An 8,304-nucleotide genomic window follows, 5' to 3' on the forward strand; every position below is an offset into this window, starting at 1 on the left:
GGATAAAAGTTAACACGAACTAAGTTTTCTAAATAAGCTCCTGGTTTTAACCGGGTCATAAAACTTAGAAGTTGATTTAAATCTATTTCTCCTTGTTCTTCTTAAAGAGCATGAGATAAGGATAAAAGTTAACACGAACTAAGTTTTCAAAATAAGTTCCTGGTTTTAACTGGGTCATAAAACTTAGAAGTTGATTTAAATCTATTTCTCCTTGTTCTTCTTAAAGAGCATGAGATAAGGATAAAAGTTAACACGAACTAAGTTTTCAAAATAAGTTCCTGTTTTTAACTGGGTCATAAAACTTAGACGTTGATATAAATCTATTTATCGTTTGCTGTTCTTTTCAAAGAGCTCGAGATATAAATAGCGGTTAGCACGAACTAAGTTTATCAAAAAGATATATATTGTAGCCGAAAGCATGAAAAAATATGAGTTAAAGGTGCAAGGAAAATTGTCTCGAGGTGAAAACACCTCATGCAAAGGTTACAAAAAATACTTCAAAATATATAAAGAAAAAAAAAGAGAGCGCCTTAAGCTCCGTCAGTCGGCCCCTTCGAGGTCGCCGTTTCATCCTGCTCCGCCGCACCAGAGGCTTCCCCAGTCTCCGAAGGCGGCGCCTCTTTGTCGAGGCGAGCTTGGAACTTCACCAGCAAGCGCGCCCAGAGACCCGGTGGCATGAAAGAGAAGTTAGCCTCCGGATTGTAGGCCCAACAGTGATATAACAGATCCTGCATGGACTGCTCCGAGATGGTCCGTTCGGCCTCCAGGGCGGCCTGGGTGGCCTGGATCTCAGTCTTCGCTGCCTCGAGGTCTGTCTGCGAGGTGGCAAGGGAGGTCTCGAGCTCCTGGACCTTCAGGCGGGTCTTCTCCAAGTCGACCTGGGTCTTCTCCAACTCGACCTTCGAGGTCGCCAAGGCATCCTTAGTCGACTTAACCTCCTGAAGGGTGGACTGGTGCTCGGTCCTCATGTCATCGAGCTGAGTTCTGGCCCTGATGATGCTTCGGTGAAGGGCGACGACACCCTACGAGGAATGAAAGATAAACTGGCTCAGAGGAAAAATAAGGCAGAGTGTAATGGTAAAAGCTTTAAAAGAATAGGGCAGCTTACCATTAGGGTCATGCTCATGGAAGAGTCCATCACGTCAACCGGGCTCATTGTCTCAATAGTCCAGAGTTCCTTCTCGGTGAACTTGTAGATATGGCTAACGGCGTAGTTCGCCGATTCGTACACCGTTCCCCGGAAGGCCTCTGGGATCTTCTCCAGGTCCTGGGGATTGACCGGGATGCGTACATCGGAGGCCGCCACAGACGGAGTCCCGATCTCCATTCCCACATCCTGGGCGGCAAGCGGAACTCGCTGAGGCGGGGGAGGCATTCGTCCTGCTCCGGCAGCAGGAAGGATCGCCCCCACGACCTGGGCTGGTGGGGTTTTCTCCTTCTCCTTTGCCGAAGATTTGGTGGAGACCCCAGCAGTGCTCTTGGAACCCCGGAGCCTTTTCTATCTTGGCCCGGCTGAGGGGTTCCCCCCGAAGACCACGCCCCACAAGCTATCTTCGGGCTCAGACATCTCTTTTGTCAAACAAAAAAAAAACATGGTTATTACAAGTTGGCAATCATACAGAGATAAAGACAAAGAGTTAACGCTAAAAAGTATACGAATACTAAGGGAGCCCTACCCCCCGAGCTGGAAGAGCCTAAGATGATTATTTCCCGAACTGGCACAAGTTCTGGGTCCGGTTCTGACTCGGGGCTAGATTCTTCTACATACTGCCTAAGCCCCGGAGCATAGGTACCCCTCTGGAGTGATGGCCATGTGCGTAGGTTGGTCCCATACTCCTCGAATAGGATCGACCTAAAAGCTAGGGTATTATCTACTACTACGGTGCCCCTAGGCCGGCTCTCTTGGTGATCCAGCACGAGTCGGTCGACACAATGGAGCAGAAGTGTATTCAAGTCCGAATCGCTCCTGTGACGATGGACGATCTGCCTAGGATTGAACCTAGCCAGCCGGGGGTCTGCAGCGGCCCTATCTAGACTCCTAAGCAAGTTAGAGTTACCTTGGCCAGAAGGACCCGCGGTTGCTCTGGATTGGATCCTCTCCTCGCCCATGCTCTGGACTGTTAGGAACGAGTTTCCTAATACGCAGCGGAAAGGTGGTGGGGTTGGCCCAGTGTACAACAAAAATTTTGTAACATATTTAAACTACCTTTAAATATGCGGATCCATTAATATACATACATTAATCATAAGCAAGATGGTGATAGAAATCATACCTCTTGAAGCCTATCAAGTGTCCTTGCTATCTTCTCGTATTTAGAACGATCTTCCTATCCAAGCCGCTCCACGTACTCACACCAAGATCTTCCAAAGCGTTCTCTATACCTCAAGAAATGTGTGGGCACTTAGAGAATGAAGGATAGTTTATTTGTGATTCTACTTGATGTACTCAACACATGAGATCAAGAGAATAGGCCTGAGAATGGGTTCTTTATTTTCAGGGAGAGAAAACTATCGTTCTATTTTCACAGAGCGAATTTTTTTCTAGAGTAGTCTCACTCTCTTTTTATTATCTAAATAATTTTCTGATCAGTCATACTTAACAGAAAAATTAAAAATTTAAAAATTAAATCTGTAACCATTTTATAATTTAATTTTTAATTAATTAATTATTCCATTAATGAAAAAATCCAAAAACCAATTTTCGAATTATCCATTAATTAATTAATTAAATAAATAAAATTGAAAATCCCATCCCTGAAAAACACTGGTGCTACACGCCACACACAGTCCTGGACTGTGTGAACGTGTAGCTTCCTAATTTCTAGGGATATTTGTTTTTCAAATTTTATTTAATTATTTATTCAAATTTCTTTGCCAGATAAGATCTAACAATCTGATAGTTAATTCAAATTTAAATTCAAATTAACTATTTTTCTAATTAATTATCAAATATAATTAATTATTTGAATAAATATCAATCTTTTAAATTCAAATCCAATTGAACTTATCAGATTATCATCTCCCACTCAAATAAAGATACTTAATTAATTCTACTAATTAATTAAACCCAAATTTTCGAAATTAAATATTTAATTTATTATAATTTCAAAAAATTATAATTAATTATTTATTTAATTAAATTTCGAAAATTAATTTAATTATTTAATATAATTTCGAAAATTATATAATAATTAAATATTAATTAATTTGGTTAACTACAACTAATTTGTAATTAATTAATTAATCACCATTATCATATAATTGCATATTTGGCCTGAAGAACAAATTTCTTCCTAAATATGTCTTTAAACTATTTTCCCTTCATATCAACTCTTACCTTGAACAGTGTTGATAGAGCCGCTATGGGGACCTATGGACCTATAATTCCAAGCTCCAATAAATTTGAGATTATTAATTAAACTCTTTAATTAAATAATCTTAATTTATTAATCTCATGATTATTCCACTATAAATATGAGATTGCACTCTTGTAATTATAGACATTTCATTTACTGAGTACTTTATAATCATAAAGCGTCCATTGATTTAATCATTGTATACAACTTGACCCTCTAATAATGGCTCATAATTAATCGGGAATAAAATTACTGTTTTACCCTTTTAATTATGTCTTGTTTCCTTAAGTACCATTGACTCTACTAGTGAAGGTTAATTCATAACTAAATTATGAATTTGAGCTCAATAACCTTTCAGTCCCAAAAGTCAACCCTTAAGAGAACCATCATTCAATCTCTTGCGAGAAGATATAGATTCCATATCTGTATACTATGTCCCCAGCCATCTATATTAATGAGTTCCCAAAACAAAAGTTTTTAGCCTGATCATTCTGACAGACCCTAACAAGTGAATCAAAGAACTCATATAACATAAACAGGAGTTCATAGTAACCTCAGGATTAAGATCTATTTGTATATGATCATCAGTTGTTATATTTAATTAATACTTCGAAACGGTATTTAACTAAGTATTAATAAACATATCTGGTCCAGTTCTATATATTCTCTAATATATAAAGCACCTCCACTAAAGTGTCCTACCACACTAGTGATCCGGATCTAGATCACATGTATTCATAATACTAGTGGACCGTACTTGCAGTAATTAATCTAAAGATTCCATAACTTTATCTTACTGCGAACTATTCAAGTTCATTTATCTCAAACACAATCCTCTCGTACTAATACGCGTTTGAGATTACATACATGAAATTAGGAATTTTCCTGATATTTACATAATATTATCATAGAATAATATAGTCCATAAAATATATGCATAACAAATTCAATTTATTTATTTATTTCATAAAAACAATGTCTACTACATATGCTTTCAGGGCACATCTCCAACATGGACGACGTCCAAGGTCCTCTTCCTGCTCCTCACGAGCGGAATTTCGGCCTCCTCGTCCTCCTCGTCTTCCTCACCCGCGACCTCCTCCACGATGACAGGTGTGGTGTCCCGAGCTGGGGGCGGCCCCCGGCCTCTTCAGGTTCAAGGTCAGATTTGGAAAAATCAGCTTGCAGAACACCATCGTCTCGTCCGTCACGAGCGCACGATAATCCTTCTCGCTGGGCGGCAAGCCCGCTAGAGTGTCATATTGGCCCCCGAGGGTCACAGATTTTTCGGTCCTCGTGAAGATGGCTGCAAGATTAGTTTGAGTCAGAATGGAATATGGGAGGAGCTAAAATAACGCTTAAAAGGCGAGCTAAGGACAGGAGCAACTTACGAGGACGATTGAAATAGTGGTGCTCGCAGTTCCGGAAACCAGTCGACATGAAGAACTGGTCCTTGAAATCATTAGGATGGCTAGGCAGCTTGATGACCGCCGCCGTGTTGGGAAAACGGGTTAAATAGTAAAACCCGTCGCCTCGCCCCCGCTGGTCCGGGCTGGCTTTGAGGCAAAAGAAATATAAAATATCCGCAGGAGTGGGGACCTCCCACTCATGCTTCTAGAATAAGTACCTCAACCCTGCCAGCAGACGGTAGGAGTTGGGGGGGAGCTGAAATGGGGCCAACCCCACAAAGTTCAAGAAATCAGCAAAGTACTGATCAAGGGGAAGGAAGGCCCCTACCTTAAAGTGTTCGCCGCTCCAGGCTGCGAACGACTCGTCGAGCGGCGAGCAGCTCCGCTCGCCCTCCTCAGCAGGTCGGGCAATGACGGAGGCTTTCCTCAGCGCGATGTTGTGAGTGAGGAAGAGTTTGTTGATCTTCGTCTGATCGGTTATCTTTGAGACGATTCTCTCCGCCTCAAAGAATGCGTCAGAGGCCACCTCGACCTCCTTCTCCACTGCCGTCCCGAAACGGGGGATCGGAGAGCTAGGCATCACCGCCTTTCCTTTCTCCTGCTGGGGGGCCGAGCTTCCAACGTTCTTCTGGGGGAGATTCTTTTTTGGAGCCATCTGGTCGCCTAGCGAACAAAAGAAAACACTTTAGAAAAGGCGACCCAAGCAGAAGGAAGAAGCAATTATTATTCGCACGAGCTGAGGTAAGCCCAGCTCTTGGAGAGTGGGACCACGCGGTTCAGTGAACACGCGCGTAAGCTCCCAACAGATCCCAGATTACTCGGAATTCGTGTGTTAGGGGGTTCAGAATAGAATTTGCCTTGGGGGGAAAGTTTCAATAGGCAGAAAATTACGAAACCGCTTATGAGGCGTGTTCCCTAAGCTACCCGGTTTTGCATCCAAAATTCCCAAAACTCCTACCCAGAAATTTTCCCCAGAAAAAGTATCCTGAAACCCATATTCTAAAGCGATTCCCTACAACAAATATACCCTAGCCTAAAAAGGGTTGTCACCCTCCATATCCACAAAACCCAGAAAAACCCTTGCATGTGGCTACAGTGAAAATTTTTACCTAAGCTACAGTAGCATGTTTTCAAAGTACGCAGGGTCAGGAAACTTACTGTGTATGACTGGGAAGTAAACGAGAGTGTTGCGTTGACAGGAGCTTCGTCAGTGTAGTAGCTTCCAAAGCTTCGGAGAAATCCGTGCGCCTGAGCTTCTTGAACGATGAAAATGGCAGCAACCGAGTCAAGGGTTTCGTTCTTCTGGAATATGGAGAGGAAAGGGGAAAAGAGGTTTGAAAAATTTCGAATGAAAGGGTGGCCCGTGCGTAGGGTGGCCACCCCTTTTTATATGCGTGGAGGATCACGTGTAGAAGGCTCTTGGATGGCCCTGATGAGGGATCCGAGGCCTTCCACTCGAAATACGAAACGACGGCTGGGCATAGGCTAGGCCATTAAATGCGGTTCTCGTGAGACGTACCGTCACCACCCACGATGTGCCACGTGTCAGGCACCTGCATAAAGAGTGGAATGCGAAGAGTTGTGGGGAAGTCTAAAAACCCCTACTATGGTCTTATATATGACGTCATATACCACAAGCAGGAGCTTGGGGGGTAGATGTACGCCCTGATTTTCCCACGGGCTGATTAGCAGGCCGAGCTTCGGACTGATCATGGTTAGTCCATAAACATCCCCCAGGTCGAAGATCCTGTCCTGAGGTCGTACCCCCTTAGCTCGAGGAATCCTCAAGGACTCGCCAAGACTCCCAAGACTGGAGCAAGGAATCGAAAGGCCGAAGGTCGGGTCAGATGCACAGCTCGTGGTATGAGCTAGATATGGAGGCCATGACCCCTTGTAAAGTCAACACACACAAGATAAACATGCATATATCTGACATCACGTGTCCAATATCTCCCTAACTTCTCGGACACGCTGCAGGAACGTGCGTGTTCAGACACCCACGGCTAGGTTGGGCCGTGTGGCCCATTATCTCCTTATCTATCGATTTGACCATACTTATGTGTCAGGTTTAGGAATTAATCATGAATGTCACAAAGTTGATATGACAAATAAGAAGGTCACGGGATGACCTCCTTACCAACTTCCAGGTGCCTTCTCCTATAAATATGGAGACCCTGGGAGTTGATAAGGGTTGGAACAAATAGTCTCTGGAGAGAGACACTTTGTAACAAAATACCCAGAATATATCAATAATATTGACTAGTGGAGTAGAAGGATTTTAATCTTTGAACCACTTAAAAACGTGTCTCGAGTCACCTATTTCATTCACTAAGATCTTATATCTGTTACGGTTCTATATTTGGCACTAATTCTCTTATCTCTTTCTCTTAATTACCTGTTGGCGAAGAACCGCGTCAACATAAGTATTGTCGTGAGGTTGGACATGATTCAAGGAATTGTCCTATGCAGCCAAAGTCCACAACAAAGAAAAATGGTCATTCGAAGAGGAAGAAGAAAAAAATCAATCCATGATTAGTGATGTCTTTTGTAAAAAAATTTACAAACACTTTCTCTATTGTAATCATTAATTTCGGCTACAACAATATAGGGTTAATTATTGTGTTTTTTTTTCAAATATTATAAATATGGTATTGAGAATTGGAAAATTTAATTCATTTGCATAATTAGGGCCTATGCTAATAATTAGTTTGAACAATTAAATATTGAATATATATTAAATATTAAATGCACATCTTCATATTCAAAGACAATAACCAACTATCTAAACCCTAATTTCAAAAATTATAATTAGATGTGTAAAATTTATTAATATAAAAACCCTAATTTCGGCTATGCCAATTGTGGTTTACAATTAATATTGAGCTTTTTTAGCATAAAAAATACAAAATAATTGCACATCTTAAATATGGTATTGAGAAGTGGGAATTGTTAATGCACCTCTTCAAATTGAAAGATTCAAAGACTATATATATCCTAGCATTTAGTAAATAATTAATTATTATATAAAAATATATTTTTTATCATTAATTTCGGCTACAACAATATAGGGTTAATTATTGTGTTTTTTTTCAAATATTATAAATATGGTATTGAGAATTGGAAAATTTAATTCATTTGCATAATTAGGGCCTACACTAATAATTAGTTTTAATAATTAAATATTGAATATATGTTAAATATTAAATGCACATTTTCATATTCAAAGACAATAACCAACTATCTAAACCCTAATTTCAAAAATTATAATTAGATGTGTAAAATTTATTAATATACAAACCCTAATTTCGGCTATGCCAATTGTGGTTTACAATTAATATTGAAATTTTTTAGAATTAAAAATACAAAATAATTGCACATCTTAAATATGGTATTGAGAAGTGGGAATTGTTAATGCACCTCTTCAAATTGAAAGATTCAAAGACTATATATATCCTAGCATTTAGTAAATAATTAATTATTATATAAAAATATATTTTTTATCATAAATTTCGGCTACAACAATATAGGGCTAATTATTG

The sequence above is a fragment of the Humulus lupulus genome, chromosome 2 (genome assembly GCF_963169125.1).
Source record: "Humulus lupulus chromosome 2, drHumLupu1.1, whole genome shotgun sequence".
Classification (NCBI taxonomy): Eukaryota; Viridiplantae; Streptophyta; class Magnoliopsida; order Rosales; family Cannabaceae; genus Humulus; species Humulus lupulus.